Source organism: Phacochoerus africanus, chromosome 3 (genome assembly GCF_016906955.1).
Source record: "Phacochoerus africanus isolate WHEZ1 chromosome 3, ROS_Pafr_v1, whole genome shotgun sequence".
NCBI lineage: Eukaryota > Metazoa > Chordata > Mammalia > Artiodactyla > Suidae > Phacochoerus > Phacochoerus africanus.
The window spans coordinates 189,172,328-189,185,474 of record NC_062546.1 but is presented as its reverse complement, the minus strand read 5'-3'; the positions used below and the strand labels follow the sequence as shown (position 1 = coordinate 189,185,474).

The following is a 13,147-nucleotide window of genomic DNA, read 5'->3' as shown; positions in this document are numbered from 1 at the left end:
ATCAGAATATCCTTTGGGAAAAAAGGAATGACATTTACTCCTCCTGTAAGTTTTAACTCGATTGTGTGTATTGGCCCAGTGAGAAAGGAATTGGGTAATTGAAAGGAGCAATTTGCTTTTCCAGCACTGACAAAAATACCGTCATGCTGCTCTGATTTCACTCACATATATTTCCCAGTGTGAAAGGAGTAAAGTGTACTAAAGGAAGTTAATTAAGCAAGGCAAAGCCACATGAAGCTTCTCCCAGAGAAATGAAAGATTTTATAAATTTAATAAAATTGATTTTATAAATTTAAGGTATTTAAGGTATTTTGCTCTCCTGTAGCAGCCGCTCTCCTTTAATGTCCTGGGTTTGACTTCCATAACTTCTCCCCGGTTCTCTAGTGTCACGCCAGAACATGGTCATCCCAGGGCATTAAAAAAGCTCGTTAAAGAAATAATTGACAGCAACAAACCAAGAAAACACTGTCTATGAGGAAGTGTTGCTCTTCTTTCCCTTGTCCTGTATGAAGTTGAATAGAAGGATGCGTCAAGAAATAGGATTTCCGGAGTTCCCGTAGTGGCTCAGGGCATTAAGAACCTAACTAGTATCCATGAGGATGCAGGTTCAATCCCTGGCGTTGCTCAGTAGGTTAAGGATCCAGCGTTGCCGCAAGCTGAGAGGTAGGTCTCAGATACAGCTTGGATCTGGCATTGCTGTAGCTGTGGTGTAGGCTGGTAATTGCAGCTCTGATTAGACTCCTAGCCTGGGAACTTCTATATGCCGCACTTGCGGCCCTAAAAAAAATAAAAAATAAAAAAAAATAAAAAATTTTAAAAAAGAGAGAGAGAAAGACAGAAATAGGATTTCCACAGCCGCAAACCCAAAGTTTATCCTAACAGGTCAACAGGAACTCAACAATCTAGATCCTTCAGTTATATGTGACTCCATTGGATATATATCCAGTGCCATAGAGTTTCATAAAAGTTTGCTCCTGAATTACAGGCTGTAAAGAATTTTATTCCCATGGGTATGTTTTTATTTGGGAAGAATAGATCTTTTCAGGAAACTACTTGAGGCCAGCACGGAATGAATCCTGTCTCCTTCTCAGAAGAAAATAACAATAGAATTCAAGTTATATACTAGGTCTGCTGTGTTATAGTTTCTCTATGTAAGTTAATCTTATGTTAGATTCTTTTTCTTTTTTTTTTTATGAGATGGTATTTAAGAAGTTCCTTAAACTCCTAACAGCCTTAAAAACAGTGGACTTATGAAACATTTCATTAACATTTAAAGTTATCTCAGACATACTGCCGAGCTGTAGAAAGTATTTTAAAGGCTAAACATTTTATGGCCATCTTAATGGTGCCTTATAAAAGAGCTGAAATAGTCTAGGGTTCTGCTCAGCCTTTGGATTCAAGGTGTCGTGTGGTATGCCCTAAGTAGAGATTCAAACAGGAAATTTTTCCCATTCTGAATACTTATTAGGGTTTTACCTTTAAAATTGTATGTATTGCTGTTACCTAAGAATCTATCAGTTATATATTTTTTTTGTCTTTTTAGGGCCGCACCCGCGGCATATGGAGGTTCCCAAGCTAGGGGTCCAATCGGAGCTACAGCTGCCTGTCTACACCACAGCCACAGCAACACCAGATCTGAGCCGCGTCTGCAACCTACACCACAGCTCACAGCAACATCGGATCCTTAACCCACTGAGCGAGGCCAGGGATCGAACCCACAACCTCAAAGGTTACTAGTCGGGTTCCTTAACCACTGAGCCACTATGAGAACTCCTTATCAGTTCTATTTTTGAACACCTGCTATGTACTCTGCTTTATCAGGGCCTTCTTTGTCGGCCTCATTCTGTATGATGCCTCTGCTCACAGACCCACTCTTTCTCTGGACTGGCCTTTCTGTTCTTCAGACATTGCAACCTCGCCCATACATGCCTTCATGCCTTCTGAAGAATCTATGCAGAGCTAGCTCCTGTCTCCCTGTGGGCTGAGCTCAAAAGTCCCTCCAGAGGTTCCCTGTGACCGTCTTTGCCCCTGGCCACTTCCCAGTATATTACCATGTTTATTTTTATGTTCCTTGATGTACTTATCTCCATCTGGCTAATTTGTGTTTATTATCTATTTCTTATCATTTTAACATAAATTCCTTGAGTGTAAGAACCTTGTCTTCTTGTTCACAGACAAATGTCCAGATCCTAGCATGGGCAGGCATGCAGTGAATATTAGTTGGAATGGATGAATAATAGGTCTCAGAAAAAACTGTCATAGCTCTGATGGTCTTCATATTGCAACTTCGGTCTTACATTTCCTGTGAGGTATACAAATTTAACACATTGTAAAATATGTCAGGTATATTATATATCTACAATATATTATGTGTAATGGATATATTGTTTACATATTATTAAAAGATATATGTCCAGTAAAAAAGAAAGAGAGAAAGAAAGAAAGAAAGAAAGAAAGAGAGAAAGAAAGAAAGAAAGAAAGAAAGAAAGAAAGAAAGAAAGAAAGAAAGAAAGAAAGAAAGAAAGAAAGGAAAGAAAGAAACATTGGGAAACTAATACTTATCAAGAAGGTGAATACTATTGAAGAGTTTAAGAGTGAGAAAACTTTAGACATTGACCCAGAGTTCCTTTGTGGTACATGGGTTAAAGATCCAGCATTGTCACTGCTAAGGCTCAGGTTGTTGCTGTGGCATGGATTCTACTCCTGGCCCAGGAACCTCCACATGTCACAAGTGTGGCAAAAACAAACAAACATTGACTTTGAAACCATCCATGAGTAGTTGTTATATGGGAAAAGAAGTTTCAGAATAATTGGAGAGCATATTCCATTTTAATAAAAAAAAAAGCAATATATCCAAAGTAGTTACACATGAGTTAGTATGTAGATTTAGAAAAAAATTGTAAACAATAGTTATTTCTCAGAGAAAAAATTACACTGGTTTTTACTTTCTAAATTAAACAAATGTTTTATAATATTTCAATGTTTTACAGTAAGTATTCACATATTCAACAATAGCAACTGATCATCTACTATGTCCTGGGGCTTTTTTTTTCTTTTTTTTTAGGGTTGTACCTGTGGCATATGGCATGTGGAGGTTCCTGGGCTAGGGATTGAATTGGAGCTGCAGCTGCCAGCCTACACCACAGCCACAGCAATGACAGATCTGAGCAGCATCTACAGCCTACACTATAGCTTGTGGCAACTCTGGATCCTTAACCCACTGGGCAAAGCCAGGGATCAAACCCCTATCATCCCAGACATTGTATCAGGTTCTTAACCAGCTGAGCCACCATGGAAACTCCTATTTCTGATGTTAATTAGTACAGTAAAGAACAAATTAAAGTCCCTACCTTCTCAGAGTTTCCATTCTCTTGTGGAAAACTGACCCAATGAAGGAAAAGAAAGCCAAGTTGGACACAGAAAGAAACAGGAAGAGGGCTACTCTTTTGGATGAGGGTGGTCAGAGAAGACCTCTTTGTGAGGTGACATTTGAGTAAAGACTTAAATGGGTGTACCAGTCAGGAGAGTCTTTGTTATGCTGGAGTAACCAACAACAACAAAACTCCCGAGGTTTAAAACAACAAATGAGAGGAGTTCCTGTCACGGCTCAGTGGAAACAAATCTGACTAGGAACCATGAGGTTGCGGGTTCAAGCCCTGGCCTCTCTGAGTGGGTTACAGATCCAGTGTTGCTGTGAGCTGTGGTGTAGGTCGCAGATGCAGCTCAGATCTGTTGTTGCTGTGGCCGTGGCGTAGGCCGGCAGCTACAGCTCCGAATAGACCCCACGCCTGGGAACCTCTCTATGCCTCGGGGTGCTGCCCTCAAAAGACAAAAAGACCAAAAAAAAAAAAAAGAAAAAGAAAAGAAAAACCAAAAAAACAAAAACAAGAAAGGAGAATTTATTTCTCACCCTCACTGATGTCCAGCTTGGCTTGGTAAGGGCTCTGAAGCCATCATGCCACACTCCTGGCTGACGGAGGCTTGTAGCAATGTCACCTGGAACATGCGGTCTTCCTGATCATGACAGCAAGGGAGCAGGAGGCTAGAGAGTGAAGAGCCCAGCCAAACGCAATTAGGACCTTTCCTTCGGAGTAACATGTCTCGTCTGCTCACGTGTTCTTGTCCTACTCTCAAAAGTAGTCCTTTTTGTACCTAGAAGTAAAAAAGAACCAGAAATTAAGGAATATCTGTGATGTTTACTATAAAGTCAAGCCACATAAATATCTGGAGGAAGAGTCTTTGAGTAAAGAGGACAGAAATTGCAAAGGCCCTGAGGTGTGTATGTGTTTGCTGTGTTCCATGAAGGCAGGCAATGTGGCTGGTCTACAGTAAGCTAAGACAGAAAGGGAAGATGAGTTTAAAGAAGTAGTCAAACACACTACTGTATATAAAGTAGATAAACAACAAAGGCCTACTGTATAGCACAGGGAACTATGTTCACTATCCTGCAATAACCTGCAGTGGAAAGGAACATGAAAAAGGATGTATATGTGTGGGTGTGTATATGTACATGTGTATAACTGAATCACTTTGCTTTACACCTGAAGCTAATACAACATTACAAGTCAACTGCATTTTAATTAAAAAAAAAAAAGTAGTCAAAGTCCAATTAGGGAAGGTCTTATAGCCCATCATTATTATTCTAAGTATGATGGAAAACCACTGGGAGAGATTTAAGCCTGGGCATATTTTCCAATTAAAGAATCACTCCTGTTGTCACAAAAAAAAAAAAAAAAAAAACCCTCCAACATAAAGGTAGCTATAATAAACAACAAAAAAAAAATGAGAAGCTATCAAACTTAATAGATGTGGAAGGGGAAAGAAGAGTCACTAATCAGCTGGATAAATAGATAAGACCCAAATGGTTTAAAGATGCAGACAATTCCAAGATTTTGATTGCACAGGAATAAATCCCTCAGCATTTTTTTTAACACCAGCTGAAGCCCTAAAATGTCAGAAGACACAAAAAGAATATGAGCTCCTTTAATATGGGTAAACAAATTAATTAAGTATGCACAGATGGCTGCTGCACAGAACAGGTGATAGGGCAGCTTTCAAATGAAGGTGCCCAGAAGCTGCTGTTACTATCACTTAGGGAAAGAAACCCGTAAGTCCTTTGAGAATCTCTTTGTCGTTTTAATAGGGGTTTATAATCTCTGGTCCCTTCTCAGTGCTTCTGGAGACTGAGTATATGTGTGCCTTGTTGCTAAACTCAAGTAACTAAAAACAGCCCTGGTGTATTTGGTAAATTTCTGAGTGCTTAAGGTGAATCAATACAGGTTCACATTGCTAAGCATCTTGTCTCATTAGTAGACCTCCAGACTTGAGTCTAGTTCTGCAATAATTAAAAGAAATTGTAAAGGGCAAATCGTTCTGTAAGAATATAAATTACCACAAATGGAAGAAACCTGACATCTTCTGGGCCTTGCAGCAGATGTGTGGTATATTTAAAAGAAAAGCAAAATATTCAGCATTCCCAACAAAGGGCCCAGAAGCAAGAACAAATTCAACCTGTTTGTGGAACGTGACGCCTGGCTCACTTCTTATTTGTACTTTCATTTATTTATTTCAACCAATTGGACACTTCCTACTCTCTTTCTTCCTCCCACAGAAAGGCATCACTGAGTCCTGTAAATAAATATCTCTTAAATCTTTCTCTTATTAACTCATTTTTATCTCCCCCCTCCTTCTTGATGCCATCTCAGTCCAAAGCCCATCAGCTCCTTCCTGAGCTACAACTTTGCTTCTTGGCAGATCTCTGACCTCCCTCTTGCCTGACTCTGTCCAATCCCCAGCCAGCAGGTCGATGCAAATTTTCCTTATCCAAATCGAGTCATGTCTGCCTCTTTTTAAAACCTTTTAGTGCCTTTCTCTTGTTTTTAGATAAAAAGCAAAATTTTGGTTCTTAAAATGATTTATGTGCAGTTGCTTGGTCTAGCTCCTAATAATTTTTTCAGCCATATTCAACTCTGTCTCTCCTCCTCCACCAGTGAATTCCAGCCCTCCTGCTCCCCTTTCAATTTAAGGAGATCCTCTAAAGCTCTTATCTACATCTAGAGTAGTCTCCTTGGCCACCAACCCTGACTCATCTCTTTTTTTAAATATTTAATTTTATTTTTTTATTTTTTAAAAAAATTTTAAGGCTGCACTTGCATCAAATGGAAGTTTCCAGACTAGGGGTCAAATCAGAGCTTGAGTTGCCAGCCTGCACCACAGCCACAGCAACACCCAATCCGAGCCGCATCTATGACCTATGCCACAGCTTGGAGCAATGCCAGATCCTGAACCCACTGAGCGAGGCCAGGGATAGAAGCCGCATCTTCATGGACGCTATGTCAGGTTCTTAACACACTGAGCCACAGCAGAAACTGCTTTTTTTTTTTTTTTTTTAATTTTTGTAATATGGTTAACTTCTAGTAAAGGATTGCTCTCTTTCTTTTTCAATTTCTCTATCTCAGTTATTTATTTTTAACCTTTTTTTAAGAGAGCAAGATGGTCTATAAAGCATCGATTCGCCAATATTTTTGAGATATCCTTTGTAGTACAATGTGTCCTCAATTTTTAAATACGTTCCAAGTTTCAAGAAATTTTGTACCTTCTAATTGTTAGGTGCAGTATTTGTAAATATTTACTGACAGGCTTATAAATAATATTATTAAATAATACCAGTAATTAATGGGTTTAGCCATTATGAAAAGAATGATGTTACAATATCCCACTGAGAGTGTGGATCTATCGATCTCTTCTTGTGATTCTCTCAGTTTTTGCTTTACTTTTTTGAGCCTGTGTTATTGTATGTATATTAGTTGAGAGTTTTCCTGTCGTGTTTTCTTTTTAGCATTGTTATGGCTCTTCTGCTTCTCATAATGCTTTTTACAAATGATAACTGCCTTTTTAAAAACCATTTTTAAATAGTTCATCTAAAGGTAATCTATTTTCTTTATAATTATTATTTTTTTTTATAAATTTCTTCTAAGATCGACCTTTACCTTTGGTATTTTGGAGTCAAGGTATAAGTTCCTATTCATCTGTCCTTCAGGGGAATTATTGCGTTTTCTTAATCTGATAATTAATTTCTTTGGTCAATTTTGGAAATCCTTTATTCTTATCTTTGAAAAATTACCTTTTTAATTCTCTCTACTCTTTTTTCAGAAACTCTATTAATGAATCTTAGACTTTCTTATTCTCTTCTACATATACCTTAACTTCTCTTTTTATAATTTTTATTTTTTTATGTTTCTGAACTTTATTCCGTGTAATTATATCTATTTCACAATTTATCAGTTCTCTCACTCTTTGTAACTAACCTTAAGGTCAAGCTATTTACTGAATTTTTTATTCCAAAGACTTTGTGCTTTTGTTTTTTAATTTCTATATCATTTGGTCCTATGTTTATGGTGCTTCATTCATTTTTATGCTCTTGATTTTTTTTTCTGTCTTCAACCATTTCAAACATCCTTATTTGATACTCCCTTTTGATTTTTGTTCTATTATCTTAGGTTCATGCTTCTAGAACTGCTACTTATTAAGTAGGCTTCACAATTACTTTTATCATAGCATAGCATTCCCCTGGAAATATCCTTTGTGAACTTTTTGGGGGAATGATATCTTTTTTTAAGTTCATTAACATATAGTTGATTTGCAAGGTTGTGATAATTTTTGCTGTACAACTAAGTGGTTCAGTTATACATGTATACACATCCGTTCTCTTTCAGATTATTTTCCCACACAGATTATCACAGAATATTGGGTAGAATTCCCTGTGCTATATGGCAGGTCCTCTTTAGCCAATCATTCCATATACCTCCGTGTGCATATGCCAAGGAGATGCTATCTTAAGAGTTTAATATTACTTCTAGGACTCACCTTGTATATCACTGTGCAAGAATCAATTTTTATGTTACATTCTTAATTTAATGCTCATCAGAGCATGAGGGTGTATAATATGTAGGCAAACATAAAGCTTCTAGTTGACTCCCTAAGCCAGTGGTTAACTTTCTGTTCTATCCTTTCATAAAGGGTACAAGTTTTTGAGGATCTTAGCCTTATTTATAGAGGAGAATGTTAAGTTCCACCTCTCTACCGCAAAAAAATCTAAGAACTGTAGGCATAAAAAACTCATGCCTCTAGGTCACAGATCCTATTGTTCCCACCAGTAAGTTCATTCCCAGGGCAACTTCCTTGTAACTACACTTGCTAACCATCATGGAATTCAATTTTCTCTTTCTTTCTATCTAAGACATTAAGATTTATCTTTCTTTTTTTTATTTTTATTTTTATTTTTTTTATTTGTTGTTGTTGTTGTTGTTGTTGTTGTTGTTGTTGTTGTTGTTGCTATTTCTTGGGCCGCTCCTGCGGCATATGGAGGTTCCCAGGCTAGGGGTCTAATCGGAGCTGCAGCCACCGGCCTACGCCAGAGCCACAGCAACGCTGGATCCGAGCCGCATCTGCAACCTACACCACAGCTCACGGCAATGCCGGATGGTTAACCCACTGAGCAAGGGCAGGAACCAAACCCGCAACCTCATGGTTCCTAGTCGGATTTGTTAACCACTGCGCCACGACGGGAACTCCAAGATTTATCTTTCTTTATTTGAATTCACATATATATATATGTATATACACATATACATGTTTATTATCAATGGTGCATCCACATGGTATTGTGAAAATGAGGAAAACCATTGTGAAATGATATGGAATGACTTCCACTAACACTGTTAAATAAAAGAATATGGTACAAAACACATACTATAGTGTGTTTCAAGAAAAAAAGAGAAAATAAAAGTGCATAAATTAATGAGTATGTGTTCATGAAGGCTCTTATTTATGTAAGAAGAAACATAGGACATATAATTCAGATTCTAATTAAAAATTGTTTTATCTATGGAAGTGAGGAGTCACACAGAGGAAGAGCTAGGGATTGTAGTGCGATAACTCCAGTATGTGTTTTTTATATAGTTTTGACCTTCAGAATATGCAAATGTTTTACATGTTCAAAAATCACAGTAAATAAAAAAGATAAAAGGGCCAGCTCTAAAATTCAATATATGCAGAAACAAATGAAGCTAACAGTATGCCAAACTGATAATATAAGCACATAGAAAAAATGATTAGTTCAAATGATTTTTACACACAATAGTCTATATACCCTTAATAGGTTATAACTAAGGTTAAAAGGAATTGCAAAGAAACCTTGAAATTTAGTTAGAAGGTTTATTTTGATAACAGCATTGGTGCTATAAAAATGAAATAATTTTGCATTTATTATAGAACCAAGCAAATAAGTACATATATTGATGTCGTTAGAAATCCACATTTAACTACAGGAGAAGGAAGTATAAATGTGGAAAGAATCCTATAATGCTTCATAAGATATATCAATATGAATTCATAATTTATAATTCTTCATTCCTAGCTCTGTCCACTGAAGAGCCCAAGGAGTAGTGATGTCCAGCAGTAATGAGCACACTAATTGCCTCCACCTTGCTTTCCAAGTATCTTTCTCCCACGGTGTCCTATGCTTGTGTAGATATAGAGGAAGTTACTAAAATATACACCAAAGAGCTTGCAATGACAATGGAGTAGGGAGGGTGGGCAGTGAGCAGATTGAAAAAAAGAAAAGAACAGCTTTTCATGGATCGACTGTTGCCATGACCAAGAACGACTTTTGAAATTGATAAATTCTAATGAAGTAAATAAAAACAAGACACACAAGTGAAAAGAGAACCATATATGTGTTTTTTAAGGAAGGAATCAAAGTAAACCTTGTTCTATTTTTTTCATTTAAAATTTTTGTTGAATGTTATTTCAAACTGAAATTTGAAATGCACTTATGTTAATGAGTTATTTCATGCCATTCAAAGACATACAAAGACAATCTCCTCTCCTCCGCCCCCTCTGTGCCTGCCTCTTTGAAGTTAACAAGTAACAGCATGCTGTGTATCTCTATGTGTCTCTTTCTCAGTTGTAAAAATATCTAGAATTTATTGTTTTACAGTGTCTGATTGGGATCCAATTTCCTTTCCTTCTATAGAGATAAACAGTTGTGCTGGCACTATTTATTAAATAGTTCTTTCTCTAAATACTTTCTATAATAAACAAATTCCCGAGCTTTTATTTCCATGACCAGCTTAGCCCACTGGGAAGAAAGCCTTCAGTAGCTCTCTCCTGATACTCTGCTAGCTGCCTATTGAATGTGTGGATGTTGTTTAAGCCAATATGCATATCCTGGCTGGGAATAGTGTACCTCAGTGCATCCAGACTTAAGTGCAGCCTTTACAGAATCTGATGCCAGGTTAAACCCATATTTTTTATATAACTTGTTCCCTCTCAAAAGAAGTGTAAGATTATCTCTTTATCCCTGAGATTCAGTAATTTTATAAGAATATGACTATGAAAGTGTCATGAATCTTGCTTGGCAAATCCTTTAAAACTACAGACTCAGTTCTTTAGTTCAGGGAAATTTTCTTCTATTACTAGTTTATATTTGCTCTTTCTATTTATCTGTCTAATTCTATCCTGCAATGGTTATTGTTATATACTCACCTGCCCCTCCCCCAAGTCTTTTATATTTTCTTTCTCAATTTTGATCTTCTTGTATTTTAGTTCTGGAGTTTGAGAAATTTCTTCCAGTTGATCTTTTAGGTCAATTGTGACTGTCTGCTTTTTCCATTCATTTTCTATTTTTTTTTGACTTTTTTATTAGTAAGAATTAGAAATTAGATATTTGGAAAATTTCTTTAGTCATTAACAAACAATAGGATTAAGATTAATCAGAATTTCCCCAGGTATTATATACTTGCAAGATTGTGATCTAGAGGTCTCCTTTTTTTTTTCCTTTTTTTGGCTGCCCTGAAGCATGTGGAGTTTCTGAGCCAGGGATCAGATTCAAGCTGCAGTTTGTTTGTTTGTTTTTAACTTTTTTAAAATTACTTAATGAATTTATTACATTTATAGTTGTAGAATGATCATCTCAATCCAATTTCATAGGCTTTCCATCCCACACCCCCAGCGCATCCCCTGACTCTTCAAACTGTCTCCTTTGGAAACCATGAGCTTTTCAAAGTCTGTAAGTCAGTATCTGTTCTGCAAGAAGTTCATTGTATCCTTTTTTTCAGATTCCGCGTGTCACTGATGGCATTTGATGTCGGTGTCTCATTGTCTGACTGACTTCATTTAGCATGATAATTTCTAGGTCCATCCATGTTGCTAAAAGTTCCTTTTAATGGCGGAGTAATATTCCATTGTGTTTATGTACCGCATCTTCTTTTTCCACTCAAGCTGCAGTTTTGATTTACACCACAACTGAAACAAACGCCGGATCCTTTTAACACACTGTGCTGGGCCAGGGATCGAACCTGCATCCCAGAGCTCCAGAGGCGCTGCTGATCCCATTGAACCACAGCAGGAATTCCTATTTCTTAGGGTTTTTTAGTTCAAGATAATGTTTTTTATTTCCGAAAGACTTTTGTGTGTTGATCTTAAAGCCACTTGACTATGTTAATTGTGCAAGTTGTCAGCTGTCTTTTTAAAGAGCTCAATTTGGCTAGGAGACTATTTTACTTATTTTTCCTCCCCTGGCTTTTGAGTTATATGTGTATATAGATTTGTTTTCTTTCTTCTCCATTGTGTTTCTAAAGTGTCAGATTTCCAGCTACAAGAGGATGTTAAAAGTCAGTGGTCCTTGTGGGATAAAGTTGCACTAGCTTAAAGGAATTCAGAATTTCTCATGTGCTCTTTCTTCTTTCCTTATACTTTGTGTTCTCCTGAACCCACTGGGGGAAGGGACTCTACCCTCCTGCTCACTTCTCCTAAGCTCTTGTGGACTAGAACACTCTCATGGGCACAACCTTCCAGGAGAACACTCTGACTCCTATACACCAGGTGCTGCTCAGGTGCCTAGTGTTCTCAACCAGCCCCAGGACAAGAGAAGAAACGGGCCTCTGTGATGCTCTCCAAGCTCCCCTATCTGCTGGCCTCAGGCATTACTTGCAAAGAAGAGACAGATGAGTTGGAATGGAGTTGAAGGCAAAGGAGAGACAGAAACTTCCATTTACTGGGATAGCCTACCTCCCCTTGAATTAAGTTTGGTGTTAAGTCATTTCTCTTCTCTGAAATCAATAATTCAACCCATTAATATTTACATATAAAAATATCATTCCAGGGGCAGTTGCCTTATGTAAAGGTGACAATAATTAAAAGTACTATCAGCATTATGAAAATGGAGTAAAGCAAATAAAATATGCTAGAAAGTTGCTTGAACTTGAGTTTTGGAGAACATTTACCAAGGTAATTTGGGGGAGGAAAAGGGGAGAAGGAAGGAGAAAGGACATTTGAATGATCCTTTCTGAAACTCAAATAGCACAGAGCTTTGCCAATTTTTAAAATTACATAAAAAACAGGCCACTTGTGACACTTTCTCTTGCAGGACAACATGTTTTCAAAATGTGTGAAGTATGGAGGAAAAAAAATTCCCAGGTTTCTTTTTATAAGCACACATGAATTAATACCTTTTTTAAAGAATTTTTTTTTTTTTTTTAAGTGCGAAAGTTTGGCTGTTGATGATGAAAAGAGAATAGACCAAAACTGAAGTCTTTACTTCCTATCTGATTGGTTAGGGAGAGGAACTAAAGTGGTATATATCTTTTAATGGCCCATCATTTTAAACTAAAAAAACAGAAGCAGGTACTTCCTGTAATAGAGTTCTATTACCGCATAACAAATTAGCACACACTTAAAGGCTTAAAACAACACACATTTACTGTGTCACAGTTTCCATGGGTCAAGAGTCTGGGTCTCTGCAAGAGAGCAACTCAAGTGTAGACTGAGTCTGCAGTCTCATTCAAGGCTTGTCTGAGGAAGGATCCATTCCCTCACTCATGTGATGTTGTTGGCAGCCTTCAGGTTCTTGTGGTTGTAGAAAGGAGAGTGTTGTGATCTGTGCACAGGTTGGAAAAGAATTTCCAGACTCTGAGTGGGGTGAAGAGAAAGTTGAGTTTATTGAGACAAGAAATGCTGCTGGTGGAGTGGGTTGACTTCTGATGATCAGGGAGGGCAGATGCACGCCTGAGTTCTTTGTCTATTTTTATAGCCCAGAGACAGAGGAGAGCGGAGAGGTCTTAATAGTGCATTTGCTGATTGGCTG

General features: G+C 37.5%; 1 pseudogene; it reads right to left on the bottom strand.

Moving 5' to 3' along the window:
- Nucleotides 1-3,912: 3,912 nt before the first annotated feature.
- Nucleotides 3,913-13,147, bottom strand: part of LOC125121993 (olfactory receptor 10AG1-like) — a 30,297-nt pseudogene continuing 21,062 nt past the window's right edge.